Source organism: Nansenia antarctica (assembly GCF_963989245.1).
Source record: "Nansenia antarctica genome assembly, chromosome: 4".
Classification (NCBI taxonomy): Eukaryota; Metazoa; Chordata; class Actinopteri; order Argentiniformes; family Microstomatidae; genus Nansenia; species Nansenia antarctica.
Window position 1 is genome coordinate 8345112 of NC_137689.1, and position 17941 is coordinate 8363052.

The 17941-nt window shown below is 44.5% G+C and overlaps 1 protein-coding gene across 1 annotated transcript in view; it reads left to right on the forward strand.

The window, feature by feature from the left end:
- Positions 1-17941, forward strand: part of alcama (activated leukocyte cell adhesion molecule a) — a gene marked incomplete at its 5' end in the record, with an annotated part of 77482 nt that overhangs the window by 29811 nt on the left and 29730 nt on the right. The window lies entirely within an intron of this gene.

A 17941-nucleotide genomic window follows, 5' to 3' on the forward strand; every position in this document is an offset into this window, starting at 1 on the left:
TTACATTGCAGTGAGTATGTGCATACATTTCAGTATATATGGTTCCAGCGGGAATCGACTGACTTATATAGACTGACTTATATAGAGCCTTATTCCAAAGCGCTTTTCAATGGCCTCTCATTCACCCATTCACACACACATTCACACACCAATGGCGGCAAGCTACCATGCAAGGCGCCGGCCCGCTCATTGGGAGCAATTTGGAGTTCAACCCCTTATACCCCCTCTCTTTCATATATCCATCCATCCATCCATCCTTCCATCCATCCATCCATCCATCCATCCATCCATCCATCCATCCATCCTTCCATCCATCCATCCATCCTTCCATCCATCCATCCATCCATCCATCCATCCATCCTTCCATCCATCCATCCATCCATCCATCCATCCATCCATCCATCCTTCCATCCATCCATCCATCCATCCTTCCATCCATCCTTCCATCCATCCATCCATCCATCCATCCATCCTTCCAACCATCCATCCATCCATCCATCCATCCAACCAACCAACCAACCAACCAACCAACCGTCCATCCATCCAACCAACCAAACCATCCTTAACATTAAACTCTCACTTTCTTTCAACTACGCAGCAAATCTATCTATTATAATCTATTATACTAAACCATCTTTAAACCTTTTCCACTACCAAAATAAGACTTCGCAAGCCTGCAATGTTTCTTTTGGAACTAGTTCATTTTGAACCTGTACTTTTTTCAGAAGAGAGAGTGCATGTGTTCTTACTTTTCATAAAAAAAGTCTCTTTCTTATGAAATATTATGAGGAAGTGTTATCAACTTTCATTGTGCCTTATACAGTAATTGCACACATACTGTGCATACTGCACATAACATAATGTAGCCTACGTTAGTGAGATTGGAGTAGAGAAAGGATGTACGTTCTAGACATGTTCCTTTTCTTAAGCTGGTTTAGAGAGGGACTGTGGGGGGTTGCAGAGTGAAAAAAGACCCGGGCTCAGTGGACCTTGGAACAGCAGGTAAAGAGATAGAAGAGAGATGTTTCCAGGCGGGGGGGGGGGGTGTCATTTTTCATTTCAGCTCACATTGGAGATGAGCTATGTACTGGGCGAAGACTAGTTTTAACTATAGATTTTTGCACACTGGCATTTTTCTCTATTCACTGATAAATGTAGGGGAGGTTTTGGAAATTGTAAATAAAATGTCTCTTTTCTTTTCACCTTGAATGCAGAAAGGTATGAAATTCTGCTGTGCAGCTGAATACTGTTAGAATACTATTCCCATGGGAAAGACTCATGTTCGGTTGTTCAGTACTGATCCACCCTGAGGCTGGACTACACCCACATCTGGTCAGATGGAAGTGTTTCCTCCAGGAATTTTTACAATGGTGGCGGGTAGCTTTGACCGCGCGCGCGAGATTTTTTCGCGTGCACGCGCATGAAACGCGCACGCGCGCTCAAAACAACGACGTAATTTCAGCCAAAACTCGAGGATGGCCCAAAAAAATAAAATGTTTTCCTGTACTTCTCCCGTGTGTCTCTTATTGTCTGTGTCTGCATGTTTTTCCAGCATGTAATTCCGTTGTCAATAAAAAAATCGTCTCCCACGACTCTTTCCGGACCCGTTGGAATTTTTACCGTAACCCCCGGAGAACCAAAGTTATTAAGCCGCAAAGGGTGCCTCATTTACCGCTGCTGGAGGAAAGTACCGCTTACCGCTGACAGCGGGGAGAGGAAATATTTCTACCCGGGAATTCGCTCCTTGCTGTGTCCACGGTGATAGGAGTGGAGGATCGTAGTTTGTAGACTAGACGCAGCCTAGATTTATTCGACCAATCACAAAACAGTTTTGCAAGCGCGTCGCTTCGCGCTTGTGGGTGTGTCTAGCGCTGTGAAAGTCTGAAAAGCGGCCTAAATCTTTTTTTTTTGTTGTTGTTGAGAAATCTGAATGGTGGCGGAGGAAATTCCATCGTGGCGGCCCGCCACGATGAAATGCATGTAGAGGAAACACTGCAAGTCCACGAGTGTCTCATTTTCATATAATCAACCATTATCTTAAGAGATCTGCTTCATGTCGTGTGTTACCCATATGAGCCCTCGCTCCGTAGGTAGACAGAGAACAGACAGAATCAGAAAGTAACACAGTTGGTTGACCCCTGGGACCGCCATGTGATGTAATACTGCAGTAATACTGCCCTATGTCTTTCCTTCCGTCTGAATGAATGCATCGTTTAACGACCAAGGTCGGTGGAATTTGTTGTCGGTACAGATGGGAAAAAAACTCAATACAGCAGTGTCAAATACATCAAACATACACACATTACACATGACTATCACAATGGACAATGTACACACATAACCACAAGACAAAATCATAGTCAATATGTACAACTATGAAGTGCAGTACATCTGGCAGGGTTAGTGCAGTGAGTCAGGTGTTGAGAGTCCTTATAGCAGAGGGGAATTATTTGTTTTTGAAACGGGATGTTTTGGTGGCCAGGGGTTCGGTAGCGCCGCCCAGAGGGCAACAGTTGGAACAGGTGGTGAGCAGGGTGGGAGGGGTCAGAGGTCATTTTATTGGCTCTATTGGTAGTATTGGCTCTATTGGGAGAGGGGTGCCGATGATCTAAGATTATTTGTTGGGTTGGGTGTCAGCCTCTAAGATGACTCTAATGGTTTAGCACGAGAAGCAGAAGAAGAAACATAGCTCTATTGCTCTTACCTGCAGACTTCAGATTGGACCATGATGATCTCCCAGTAGCAGAAAGCTTTCTGGCAATTGTTGTTGTTGCTAGGGGTATGTTTTCTACCCAGTGTTGTTGCTGTTGAATGGGCCCACACTGAGTTAGTTAGATGGTGGTTCATGTAGGTCAGGGAGATGGATGGAAGAAGCTTTTGGGGGTCATCTCACAGGCTTTTCATTGTTTGAGGGCTTCCTGGAATCTTCAAGGCCAAGGAAAATTCGCAAAAGGATGGCCACTATTATAGAGTGCTATTATGTTGCAGCCCTGACAGACAAGTGGAAAGGGCTGTTTTTATTTTTGTTGTACCTACTCTCAGTTCACGGCCCCATTCTTCTCTATGTTTGTATTTTGGTCTGTCTTTCTTTCTTTCTTTTTTTAGGTCTTCATGACTCAGTGGCGTGATAAAGGATGAAAGGAAGCTAGAATGCGGCTATCTTACCTCAGTTAACTCAGTAATGGAAAGGTGCATCCCACTAGCAATAAGTCTCCCTCTATGTGACGATATTCTGATCCAAATGATTTTGAGAAGGCAGAGAGAGATGCAAGGGATAGAGCAAAGACTACTGGTAAATAAAATAGTAAATGGATTGACTTATATAGCACCTTAGTCCAAAGTTTCCAAACAGCCTCTCATTCACCCGTTCACACACACATTCACACACCAATGGTCGGCAAGCTACCATGCAAGGCGCCATGCAAGGCCCACTCATTGGGAGCAATTTTGGGGGTTCAGTGTCTTGCCCAAGGACACCTCGACATGTGGCCAGCCAGGGTTCGAACCGCCGATCTGGCGACCGTGCGATCATTAGACGCCGGCTCTACCTCCTACACCACAGCCGCGGGACTGTCCGTTCCCTTTTCCCTTCTCTCTAATGACGGTCACATGACTGTCACATGGTTTCATTACTTCACACTTCCATTAGCGCTTTAGCCACGCCCACATTCCTCTCGCCACCATCCAGCTCTCTGTTATTGTGCCTCTGTTTGTAGTTCTATTCTATTGTGTCTCTGTTTGTAGTTCTATTCTATTGTGCCTCTGTTTAGAGTTCTATTCTATTGTGTCTCTGTTTAGAGTTCTATTCTATTGTGCCTCTCTTTAGAGTTCTATTCTATTGTGCCTCTGTTTGTAGTTTTATTCTATTGTGCCTCTCTTTAGAGTTCTATTCTATTGTGCCTCTGTTTGTAGTTCTATTCTATTGTGCCTCTGTTTGTAGTTTTATTCTATTGTGCCTCTGTTTGTAGTTCTATTCTATTGTGACTCTGTTTAGAGTTCTATTCTATTGTGACTCTGTTTAGAGTTCTGTCCTTGGTTGTGAAAGGTGCTATTCATTTGTCTTTATCCAAGAAACCATCTTGAATCCACCATTTAGTGACGTCCCCTATAATTATAAAAGTGGTGATGATCAAACTGTTTCAGGTATTAGTTGTTGCAATGTTGGAATGAACCACAAGAAAATGATAATTGCAATATAATTCTAATGGCAATCTGCATTTGGTCGGTGTGAAAATGATTTGTTCATAGAAGGTCCCAGGACTGGTGTCCTGATTTGTAGTTCAAGGAACCAGTTTGGAAACTGTTCTGAGGGCATTTTACACATCTGGTCTGTATGTTGTCAGCTCTGGTGCATACATCCAGGACCACGGAACATAGAACACCTAAATCAACAGAAGCAGATGGGAAAGGAATCGGGCTGATACGCAACTCAAATCAAATTAGTATTTTGACATACGAATGAATGTTATTCCTTTTCCCTTATTCTGCCCATGGTTGTTCTCCTTTGATGATTAGATTTATGTTGATTGCAGCATGGAGGTGTGCCAGAGAACCATAGGGAACATAAAACCTCTCCAGTTTGCTTCCGCTAAAGAAGAGTTCTGCACAGAGTCAGGGGATTAGGGTGTAGCAGGGTTAGGGTGTGGCAGGGTTAGGGGGCAGGGTTAGGGTGTAGCAGGGTTAGGGTGTAGCAGGGTTAGGGTGTAGCAGGGTTAGGGGGCAGGGTTAGGGTGTAGCAGGGTTAGGGTGTGGCAGGGTTAGGGTGTGGCAGGGTTAGGGGGCAGGGTTAGGGTGTAGCAGGGTTAGGGTGTGGCAGGGTTAGGGGGCAGGGTTAGGGTGTGGCAGGGTTAGGGTGTAGCAGGGTTAGGGTGTAGCAGGGTTAGGGTGTGGCAGGGTTAGGGTGTGGCAGGGTTAGGGTGTGGCAGGGTTAGGGTGTGGCAGGGTTAGGGTGTGGCAGGGTTAGGGTGTAGCAGGGTTAGGGTGTGGCAGGGTTAGGGTGTAGCAGGGTTAGGGTGTGGCAGGGTTAGGGTGTGGCAGGGTTAGGGTGTAGCAGGGTTAGGGTGCAGGGTTAGGGTTAGGGTGTAGTAGCAGAGTTAGGGTGTAGCAGGGTTAGGGGTCAGGGTTAGGGTGTAGCAGGGTTAGGGTGTGGCAGGGTTAGGGTGTAGCAGGGTTAGGGTGCAGGGTTAGGGTTAGGGTGTAGTAGCAGAGTTAGGGTGTAGCAGGGTTAGGGGTCAGGGTTAGGGTGTAGCAGGGTTAGGGTGCAGGTGCCACGTGCAATGACTGTTTCGGTAATTTGGTGTCACTGCAACGTGCGTCTGCTTGACCAACACAAACTTGGGACCAGTAGGCGGGGCAGTAAATGGGAGTGTCGGTGGACTTTGAACGTGGCAAATTCAAACACCTAGAACATTCCAGGTTCAATACTTAGCCTACCAATAGTCGAAAAATAGACATTTGATCATAACGGACATAACGCCCTTTCAGGGACAAGCCCTCACACCACCAGTCCATCCTCTATAACTATGTGGGACTAGGCCTCGTGTATACATATGTGTATGTATACGTATATATATATATAAATATATTATATATATGTATATATATACAGTATATATAGCGTATATTCTTGCATTACAAAATCCTGTAAGCTTAAAACACGAAGCAATGACTAATGCTGCAAGTTATTGTTAAGGTAGCAAAAAACAATTGTTAATAATTCTTAATTTACATTCCTGCTATTGGGTAATGCAATATGCTGTATGAAAACAAAAAGAAACAAACATGCAACATTTTAAAACAATCTATTGTTTATGACAGTAATTCATTCTTATGAGCGAGGAACCGCCGGCCCCCGTGTAAACCTCCCAGCCCTGGGTGCAGCTGGATGAAAACGGAACACCTGTCAGCAGAATAATCATTGGGGGCTGTTTGTTTGTGTTAGATAACTCACCCTGCAGACGGCTGAGAAAAAACTCAACACCTGTTCGCCCACTGTCCAAAAGGCCTGGGGGAGACAGAGTACAGTAGCAGAGAGATTGGAGAGATTTACATTTTTACATTTTTTGGCATTTAAGCAGACGCCTTATCCCAAAGCGACTTACATAACGTTAGCCTCGTAGCATAATTGCCTTAGTCATATTGAGATCATATCTGCAGAAACTCTACTCTCCTAACACTGCTGATTCACTGTGCATTATTGCAGATGCCATCAGCCTATCAGAATGCTTGTTACATTCCAAAATCACTATCTGCCCAAGTCATCTCTTTGACATGGGCATGTTTGACACTACATACAAAGACTACTCGGCTGACCACAAGTGAAGCATGACTCGGGCAATTATGCTACGAGGCTAACGACAAACGAGATACCTTTTTATCTTCAAGACCCCGAATCCACCGAATAATATGTGACTTTTCTGTTCACTTCGGTCACCTTGAAGGCCCAGTTTGGTCCCAAGTAGAAAACAAACTACTTAGAGGCCTTTGTGGATGAAATGACCACCGCCACGGCCACGGTAAAGAGACTTGAGTTTGGCAAACAAACAGTAGATGAATGGTCCTCCGGAGAGCTGCCTGGCAGGGTCTGAGGAGACTTGCATTTGAAATGCTGCCCCATGCTCCGCCTTATCAATGGAGGCACAATCTCTCCATGCAGACTGACACTTTTGTGCTGAGCTGGGACTGCCAACATTGATCTGCAAAAGCCCAGGAACTCCCATGGTCGGTTCAGTCTCTCAAAGATTGAGAGAGAGCTGAAAACAAACCCCCCAACCCCAAACACAGACACGCACGCACACACGCACGCACACACACACACACACACACACACACACACACACACACACATACGCACAGTCACACGCACGCACACACACACACAACACACGCACACACACGCACACACCACATACACACGCATAGTCACACACACAACATGCACGCACACACACACACACACACACACACACGCACAGTCACACACACAACACACACACACACACACACACACACACACACACACACACACACACACACACACACACACACACTAACCACAACCAAGATGCACGACCAAGAATACTAACTTGAGAGAAACCTGTCTAACTTGAAAAGCCCAGCTGCAGGAGCTTATCGCAAATCCAAATTTGAAACCTCTGTGTTGTTTCCACATCCCTGGTACGGCCCCCTGCCTGTCCCTGGTTGGCATCACCCCGAGCCTCTGAATGGGCCACTTAACCCCCCCCACAATGTACACACAACAGCCCCCATCCACATGCAAACACTTAACCTTTGACCCATAACCCTACAGAAGTGTCTGTGTGTCTTTTATGGTGCCCCCTCTGATACAGTGTGGACCAGAACATTGGAACATGTGACAGTGGCAGTTGGCAAGTGTGACTATTTTGGTAGATGCTAGAAGGAATTATTCTTAACGTCAAACAACAAATAAATGCTGCTGTTGTCCAACTGAAGCGGTTGACAGTGTTTACTGGACAGAGACACGTCGCTTCAGCGAGACAGCCTGTCATGGCCGCCGCTCCTCAGAGTTGACAGCGGGGTTAGGATGTCTGCTGTCTCCCCCCGCTGTTGTCTTCAACAATCTGGCAAAACCTCCCATGTGTTTGTGTGTGTGCCAGCTTTAGAGGGGGGGGCCTTGCTTCATATACCCTGCCACCCCCCCCCCCCCCCCTCTCCTGGACATTGCTGTGTTATTTGTTTCCTGTTGTGCCTGTTCGTCAATACTGTGTCCTATGTGCTCACGTTATCTGTTGCTTGTTGTTTCCGTGTTTTCTGTGTACCCATACTGTCAGCGTCTTTGAGTCATTGCAAAGCTCTTTATAAATATAATGAATTATTATTATTATTATTATTATCTCATGTTCTGTTCGCTACCTCTGGGGTGCGTCTGTACCTTGCAGCCACTCGCTCCACTTTCTCTTGCTAAAACAGAGTCGTAAAACTTTTGCAAGGCAGACGTTTGCTCTCAGAAGTCCAAGTCTTCAGTAACGTGTTTTCACAATGTTTACAGTCGGCAGAGGAATGTTGAGAACTCTGCCATCTGCATCGATAAAAAGGCAGGCGTGTAGGGGCAAGATTAGAAAGCGGGGTTTGAAACTAATTCTAGCCTCCCGGGCGGGTTGGATACTATTAATTTGGTGCCACATGTGGCTTAAAAGCTATTTAATTGTAGCCTGACTTTTGATGAACACTGAAAACTTTCCCTTCTGTTTGTCTCCTGAAATACTTCACTACCCCTTTAAAGGCTGGTTTGTACGTTCCTTGGGTCCACTTGGGTCCGTGCAGAATGTACAATAGGAGATCTGTGCTCGCTGCACATCCTGTGAAAATGTACATGTGCAGAAAGTCTCTGCTCAGGTTTGGATTGTTTTGCTTTAGTGGCTGCTGCGTTTTGACAGATGATATCACCGTAATCAAGCCCAGGCATGCACGTTGATTAGGCAATTTGCTTTCTGTTATTCAGAGAAAGACCACAATCTATTCCTATCAAAGAAGCCCACCTTAACGCTTAGCGTTTTAACAAGCTCCTCCGTATGCTTTCTGAACTTCAAGTCTTTGTCAAACCAAATGGCCAGGTATTTATTTATAAGTGGGACATGCTTAGACATATGTGTGTGTGTGTGTGTGTGTGTGTGTGTGTGTGTGTGTGTGTGTGTGTGTGTGTTACAGGAACTTCATGTCATGGATACAGAATCTCTACAGAAACCTAGCTAGCTAAAATGTTGAACATTTATTTTTGTAATGAAGCGTGGAGCACATTTCTTTTATCCTTCCGTCTCTAATGCAGGCTATCAGACAGTGATCGCTTATGTCATTTGCAAAAAACACTCACTGAGCACATCATTAAGAACACCTGTACACCTTCTCATTCATTCAGGTGGCGTAATGGTGTGGGGAATGTTTTCTTGGCACACTTTAGGCCTGTTAATAACAATCATTCATTCGCTTGAAGGACACATCCTGTTTGAGTATTGCAAAAGTCGTCGCAAACTGGTTTCACGATCATGACAATGAGTTCAGTGTTCTTCAGTGGCCTTCCCAGCCAGCCACCGCATCTGAATCCAATAGAACACCTGCAGGAATTGCGTGACGCAATCATGTCATCATGGACCACAAAGAATCTCAGAGGAATGTTTCCCACATCTTGTGGAATCAATGCCATGAAGAATTGAGGCTGTTTTGAGAGCAAAAGGAGGCCCTATCCAGTCTCAGTATAGTGTTCTTAATAACGTTTTCAGTGTTAGTTGTCAGTCTGGTTGTTAGAGGTATGTCTAGCGCGGTGGATTTATCTGGATTCTTCAAGTTAGGCTGTGTTGGTTTTGAGATTAACTGTGTTAAGTTCAGTTAAACCCAGTTGGCATGTTTGATTTTGAGGAGGAAGTTATTCTTGTTTCTGAGTGAGGCAGTCCCACTCATATGTTTCATTTCATTGGACAGATATAGTGAAGACAGACAGGAAAGTAATGAGAAGAAGGGAGAGAGAGAGTATGTCAGCACGGCACGGGCCGGATTCGAACCCCTGTCGACATGGGTAGATGTGTGCACTGTAGACCGCGGTGCTGGACCACTGGACCACCCCAGGCCACAGTCTTATTGATTTGGTACAGTGGACAGCAGAACAGACGCAGGAACAACAGTATTTGACAAAAATAGCCACCCTTCCTCCTCTCCCCTCTGTCCTATATGGAATAGTCATTAGCTGTTCGTTTAGTCATAAGTCGTGGGTGAAGCTTGCCGAATCTCTAAGTCAGGTGCACGCCTCTTCCTTATTGTAGCAGGTTATTAAGACACCTGGGCATTCCTGGAGTTTTATTGCCAAGTACGTCCCATGACCGCAGTCCCACTAGGTGGGGAGAGAGACGGCAGGTGGCAGGTTGAGTGACTCTGACTGTTGTTGTTGTTGTTGTTCTTTATGTCTGTTATGGGGGTAACAAATTATAAGTAAGTCAAATAATACAGAAAGAATGATAATAAAAAATAAATTAAAAAAAAAGCAATTCCACTAGGTCAGATAGAAGAAATAACCCGTACTAACCCCTTCAAATCTAAACTCAAAAGAAATTCACTATCCCTGTCAAGACAACTTATTGGCCAAACAATGTCACACAAAACCCCCTAACCCAGCTGCTCCATGCATCGCAAACTCCATCTCTGGGCTCCTTTGAAATGTCTGAAGGCCTGCAGATGAATTATGATGTGAAAGGCTGTCTAAAAGCCTGCTGAAATACATTTCTATTAAAGGGACCGTTTTCAGAGGCTTTTTTCGTCTCCTAGTTTTGGTCAAAATAAAACAAGTCTGATTTGTGTATTCATTCCCATAATGTTGGTTAGATATTCGTTCACTGTTTAAACTGACACTTCCAAAATGTTCTGATATAGCTGCAATTACCTCCATTAACTTGCTAGTAGGAACAAAAACCCTGGACTGGCAGGTGATTTGTCCTTACACCCCTTTCCAGTTTAAGCAGCACAGGTGACTGTGTGTCTGTCGATAGAGATGGTTGTAGAGACAGATATCGTCATCTAAGGTTGATGTGCATATGGCTGCTCGATTGGCATTTTTAAAGGGGACAAACTATCCATGAAGTGCAAGGAACTTTATCTGGGGGGAAAGACTGACCCTGGGGCGGCTGTGGCGCAGGAGGTAGAGCCGGCGTCTAATGATCGCAAGGTTGGCAGATTGGCGGTTCGAGCCCCGGCTGGCCACATGTGGAAGTGTCCTTGGGCAAGACACTGAACCCCAAATTGCTCCCAATAAGCCCAATAAGCGGGCCGACGCCTTGCATGGTAGGTTGCCGCCATTGGTGTGTGAATGTGTGTGAGAATGGGTGAATGAGAGGCCGTTGTAAAGCGCTTTGGAATAAGGTGCTATATAAGTCAGTCCATTTAATACTTTGGTGTTACAGATGGGGTCGCAATTCCCTCCGCCCGCCCACCGTGCTTTCTCACTCATCGTTATAGACTTATTACTTGCACCTGTGTTTGATGTTCACTTATGCCCTCACCCCCCCCCCCCCCCCCACTTAGTCTTCACAGTGTGTGTTTCACTAGTACGTTCTGCTCAGAAATTAAGCCCTTTGATATTACAAGCTCAACTAATTAGACTTTGTTATTGTTTTCGAGTTAAGTCCGCTACCTTTAGCCATTTACTATTTCTGTTTGTGTTTTGTGTTTTCCTGTTTTTAAAGTACTATTTTCTTTAGTAAAGAAACGTTTATTTTTATATCGCTGCCTTCTGTCTCCCTCTTTCTGTGCAATGCACCTGGGTCCACTCATCCTATACCAAACCTGACAACCTCGGCTACTACTCTTTTTGAGAAGGATGTTCAACCTTGCATATGGTACAAGTGCGTCCTTTTGAAGTACTGATACCGAATACCCAGGTCCCCAGAGGGAACCAGCCAAACAACACAGGCCTGCGTGTTTAAAAATTCAGGAATAAATAAAAATAAGGATTACAAAAGGAGTTGAAAAGATAAGATTCAAAGTCCTCCTGTAGTTAAAATTAGATCTACCTGTGCACTTTTGCACCACACACAGTGTCAGCCAAGATGAGTTATCTTTTATTCCTGAGGTGGCTGCCTCGGTTCTCTGCTAAGAATAATTCATCAGAGTGCCTCTGTTCTCTTTTTCAGACCCCTTCTCTTAGATCTCATAGCTATGCCACTCCATGTCTTTGCGAGAGAAAGGGATGCAGACGTAGAATGACTGTTCATCAATCATTCTCTTTTAGAAAACAATGTTGATGGACCATTTGAGGTCAGCGGCACTTTGTTCCCAAGTCCTGAACAACGTTCAGAATAACGTTGGACTGTTGTGGGAGTCAGTGTCTCACACCCCCCCTGTGAAAACTCGTAATGTGTTAAACGCACTTGGTCTTAATGTGACCCCGTGGATCATGCTAATGCTAATTACCATCTGCTCGTTCACACTTCCTTCCTCGGCTTGGCACGCAGAGTTGTTTTCAATTACGTCTTTTTTCAAATGAGATTACAGCTTTTATATTTAGACGATAATTGCGAGCATGTCAATCAGGTGAGAGCCGTAAGGTTCGATTCACTGGAGTGCAAGTATATCATCAGTTGTCTGACTGATGCTAGGCTAGGGCTAACAAGGCTACAGCTATCCTGCCCTCCTCCCACTGCACCATAAAAGGTCATACATAGTTCTCCTCTGCCCGGAACAGAACTCATATCTGAGAGAATAGCCCCAAATCCGTCGACTCTGCTGGATTTGGGCCTTTTATCCCTTTGACCTCAAGAACTTTATGCTGTTTTGAACGTTTTTTGGGGGGCCTTTGGTCTGTTTTTGTTCACTCCTGTCCTCCCCCCCCCTTTTAAACGAAGGAGAAAACAGAATATAGAGGTTGTAGTTTTGGTTGCCTACATACTATTAAAACAAGTTGGGTTTTTATCTTTTGGTCTGTGATGTATCTTGATTTACAGGTGTGTCTTATTAGGATCCTTATGAAGTCTGAAATGGCTAGCAAGCGGCTACATTAGCCCAATTTTGGCTGCAGCTCAAATTCTGGGAACTGTCGATAATGTCTGTCTGAGGACCTTCAACATGAGTGCTTTATAACAGACAAAGAAAAACAACAGCAATGAAAAAAACAGGAAATCGTTCAAAAAGCACATTGTCAGTACTGATTTTCATTTGAGTCATCCCCACGGACCTATGTTGTAATTGTTTTTGGTTGTATCGTTGTATAGTGGTCATGACTGAAAAAGGTATGGTGCAGGGATGTCTTAAAAACATTATTTAAACACATTATGTAAAAGGTGTTTTGATTCAATGCCTTGTTGCCAAGAGACGATGGAAAATAATCTAAATGATGTTCAACTGTGAGATGCAGACCGCCTATGTTAAGAAAACATTCATGCGATGTACATCACAAATGTTGACATAAGAATATATTTAGCCCCTGGCCACACAGTAGGTATGTCACTATCTGATTTGTTGGGTGGACGTGGCGTTTGGAACAGTGTCGCTGTTTCTATTTGGCTAAACAGACAAAAGTCAAAAGTTCAACCCTTCAGAACAGTTCTGTACGAAAAGAGAAATGTGAGAAGGACATGTACACATACACCCTTGTCTTAATAATAATAATAATAATAATAATAATAATAATAACTTGTATTTATATAGCGCCTTTCACAAACCCAAGGTCGCTTTACAAGGGAATGGGACAAACAGAACAGAGCCAGAGAGACAAACACACAAAACAAGAAACAGAATGAACTAGTAAGCTGACATGCAGACTACAGGTTGAATGCAGTGGTGAATAGGGGGGTTTTAAGGGCAGCTTTGAATATGTCCAGGGTTGGAGAGTCGCAGATATCCTTGGGTAGAGAGTTCCAGAGGGTGGGGGCTACCACACGGAAGTCTCTCCGGAGTTTGGCGCTGGGTTGGATGAGGAGCCTGTTTTAGAGGACCTCAGAGTTCTGGATGGGGTGTAGTGGTGGAGGAGATCAGAGAGGTATTGGGGGGCCAGGCCGTGGAGGGGTTTGTAGGTGAGCAGGAGGAGTTTGAATGTGATGCAGTGTCTTCTATGTTGTCTGTCAAAGGATGACTCCCATAGAGAAACCATTGGTCCAATCTAGGGATGCACCGAAATGAAAATTCTTGGCCGAGGCCGAAGCCGAATTTAAGGAAACACTTGGCCGAATACCGAATACCGAATGTGTATCGGCAGTTTTTAATTTTATCATTGCATAAACTAAATACATTTTGCTTTTTATTCATGCTTCTCAAAGAAAGAAATTGAGATTGAAAAAAAAATAACTTTTATTGAACATTCCAGCAGACATCAGTCTATACCAACAAAGCACAATAAATAAAATAAATCAGTCAAATTAAATGTTTTTGTTTTCCCTGAATAGCTGCTGAAAGAAAATCTTTCATCAATGTAGGCCGAAGCTTTATTCATGACTTGTGTTAACAAGAATGATGTGCCATGATAATATTATTACAAAATACTTTGGAAGATTGCAAGTTAACTAATTAGGTGAACTCTCTTTAAAGAGATGCTACAGGATTTTGATAATTCTGTATGTTGTGGCTTAAGTATTGATGTCCGTATGGTTCAATGACATAGTGTTACGGCTGGGCCTTCACACACCCTCCCCCGCCCCCACAGCTCGAGCACAGCGTGCTCTCCGCCGCAGCTGAGGCTTGTCCCCGCTAATTAGATCTTCAGCCAAACCTGCACACCTGTCTCCACTCCCAATCAACCCTCTGTCTACTTCTACCCTGGACTTCCCTTCACTCATCGTCAGTTCTTCCCTAAGAATGACCTGGCAAGTATCATCAAAACACGCCCACTATTCGGTGGTAAACATTCGGTGTTTTCACACATTCGGCCGAATACCGAATGTGCTTTATTTTGCGATATTCGGCCGAATACATTCGGTGGCCGAATGTTCGGTGCATCCCTAGTTCAATCTGTAGTTTACAGGACTGGTGTGGCCGGGGGCAAAACCAGGCAGATTGTGGGCGTTGTGAGGGGTGAATGGAGGAAATAGAAGTCTCTTAGGGTTTCTGTATCTGCAATGGTGGTGACCTCAGAGAGTTTGAAGATGAGGTGAGTGTATTGACGATGGATGGATGGATGGATGGATGGATGGATGGGTGGATGGATGGGTGGATGGATGGATGGATGGATGGATGGATGGATGGGTGGATGGATGGGTGGATGGCGGTATTGATGGATGGATGGATGGATGGGTGGATGGATGGATGGATGGATGGATGGGTGGGTGGGTGGATGGATGTATTGATGGGTGGATGGATGGATGGGTGGATGGATGGATGGGTGGATGGATGGATGGGTGGGTGGGTGGATGGATGGGTGGATGGATGTATTGATGGATGGGTGGATGGATGGATGGATGGATGGATGGGTGGATGGATGGATGGATGGGTGGATGGATGGATGGGTGGGTGGATAGATGGATGGATGGATGTATTGATGGTATTACAACAATAGGTGTTAGCTGAAGCACATGCAATGAAATGGTACATTATCCCACCGTACATTATCCCAACACTATTATGAGCTCTATGTGATCCTTCGTGAATGTGTACATCAATAACTATATATAATAGCTAACTGTATATTCACATAAGCTAATGGTAGCATTTCTGAATGCTTGCTTAAGTGCTCACGGCTCCCAACACACAAGCTAAACTAAAAGCTGTGTATGTGCACAATTCTTCAACACTCCCATTCTAAAAAGCAGGTTGTGTCTCTTTGTGTCACTGAGTTGCTACTTTGTCATGGTGTTGTACAATGGTAAGATTCATATTCAAGTTCATACATCTTTCCTCAGCGAGAACAAAGAATGACATCACCGCAGGTCAGTAATGGCTGATGTTCTTTGTGAAAAAGGCGACTTCTGCTTGGGATGCATTTGTTATGTTTCAAGGTGACTGGCATTCATTGGTCATCGACCAAAGTACCACCACTTAACATACAGATTTTTCCCTTGTTACTGTATTTCTGAGGGCCCTGCAGTGTGTTATCAGCAGCTTCTCTCTCTCTCTCTCTCTCTCTCTCTCTCTCTCTCTCTCTCTCTCTCTCTCTCGCTCTCTCTCTCTCTCTCTCTCTCTCTCTCTCTCTCTCTCTCGCTCTCTCTCTCTCTCTCTCTCTCTCTCTCTCTCTCTCTCTCTCTCTCTCTCCTCTCTTCCTCTCTTCTCTCTTCTCTCTTCTCTCTTCTCTCTTCTCTCTTCTCTCTTCTCTCTTCTCTCTTCTCTCTTCTCTCTTCTCTCTTCTCTCTTCTCTCTTCTCTCTTCTCTCTCTCTCTCTCTCTCTCTCTCTCTCTTCCTCTCTTCTCTCTCTCTCTCTCTCTCTCTCTCTCTTCCTCTCTTCTCTCTCTCTCTCTCTCTCTCTCTCTCTCTCTCTCTCTCTCTCTCTCTCTCTAGTTATTGAGATAAATCCAGATGATAATACAGTGAAACATTCCTACATACTCCAGTTTTTGTTGATTGCTCTCCTGTGGCTGTTTGGAAATGAACAGTTGACTGGAGATCAGATGCCAAACTCACGGGTTCCATATGTGACTCGGTCTGGTGGATAAAGCTCTGCATGTCAGCGATTCTCAACAAGTCGCGCAAATCTTCTCTTAAGATTTTTTTTTTTTTTTACATTTGTTTTTAAGAGCCCACTCAACGTATGACACATCATGTGAACGCTTACAATCAATCTGCACTTTCAGAAGAAAAAAACCTAACGTCCTAATTGAGCACCTTTTCCACCAGACCCTGTAGGCAACAACAATTTTGTGTCATTTCTATAATGTTTGGCATTTAAACTGTCTCTGATTAGACCACTAGGCTGGGGGGGGAAATGGCCTCTCCTCCCTCTCCTCCTCCCTCTCACCCTCTCCCCCCCCCCCCTCTTCCGGTTGTGTTGTCGTGGTGTTCCACACCTGCTGAGGTAGAAGGCTAAAAGGGATATGCTGCTGCTTTTCACACCAGCCCACACCAGACAGGACTCCCCAGACATAATAAGGGTCTTAGTGTGTGTGTGTGTGTGTGTGTGTGTGTGTGTGTGTGTGTGTGTGTGTGTGTGTACTCAGGGAAGCTCACACCTGGACTCTCCATAATGGTCCCGGGGCTTGGTTGAGACGGCGCTGTTCAAACAGGTCCATTATTCCCTTCCCTTCTCTTCCCCTTCCTCCTCTCCCTTACCCAGAGAGCATTAATAAGAGTGCGTTTTAGCCGGTTTCCATGGTTACCGCCTACTCTGCTCTTACTTTGCTGAACAAGTTTCTCAATGTGTGCATATACTGTACAGTCAGTGTACACTTTGATGAAGCAGAACAACCTTGAAAAGCAAACATCATAGAAGTCATTAACTTCGATTTTGTGCTAAATTAATCCCGGGAGAATGACATTTTCTCCATGGAACGATATCTACTCTTTATTGGTACAAATGTAATAAAAATAGCTTAAAATTCCAAGCTCTGCTCCTCTGTTCAATAAGATAATAGTTTTGTCTCATTTTAACTGGTTGTCCTTCCTTTTTAAGTTGATATATTTAGAACACTCTAAGTATATAATATATCTGTACTTCAATGTAAGCTCTCTTATGCCTTGCGTCTTGTATTAGGGAGCCAAAATCACATGCATCTATTCATCAGTATCGTTATTCACTTACCGCGTGGGGCATTGAGAGTGTAAATAGAATAGTACATGAGGCTACTGGAGTAAGTGCAAAAATGTCACTTCCTGGCTGGCCACGATTCATTTGTGGTGCCAATAATTCATGGTATGACCAGAATGTAAACCCCCGGGGGGTGAAAAGTTGAATACAAAAAAAGGACTTATGGAAGTTGTTTGGACTGTGAAACACCCTCCAGCTCTGGTCCCCTGCCCTGACCCCCATTCATCTTCCTCCTCTCGTTGTGAGTAGGGTCTCATCTCATTGGCTGGTCGGTCGGTGTCACTGGGAGGGAATGGTTAGGGATGGCTCAGGGGGACATAGCTGCTTCGCTAGGGTGTTGTTGTTGTTGTTGTTGTTGTTGTTGTTGTTGTTGTTGACCAAACACCATCACACTTTCAGGCCTTTCCACCTTTTAGAAAACTCCCCACCAAATAGTGAAAATACCACTGCTCATCCGTTATCAAACTTTGCTGAGGTGCTGGAACTGAAGAGTATCAGTAGAGTGCAACATAACTCAAACACTGTGCACATTTTTTTTACATTGTTTATTGCAAGTTTTCGGTCATAGACCTTCTTCAGGCATAAAGCAGACAAGTGAATGCAGTGGTTTTAAGGGTTCAAACAACATCACTTGCTTTAGCCAATGCACAACACTTGTGTAAAACATGTCACCTAGTGACTAAGCTAGGTGACTAAACTCCTAGCAAAACAAAATAGGAAAGGAAAGGAAAAGGGATTCAAAGTTTGTCATTGAGT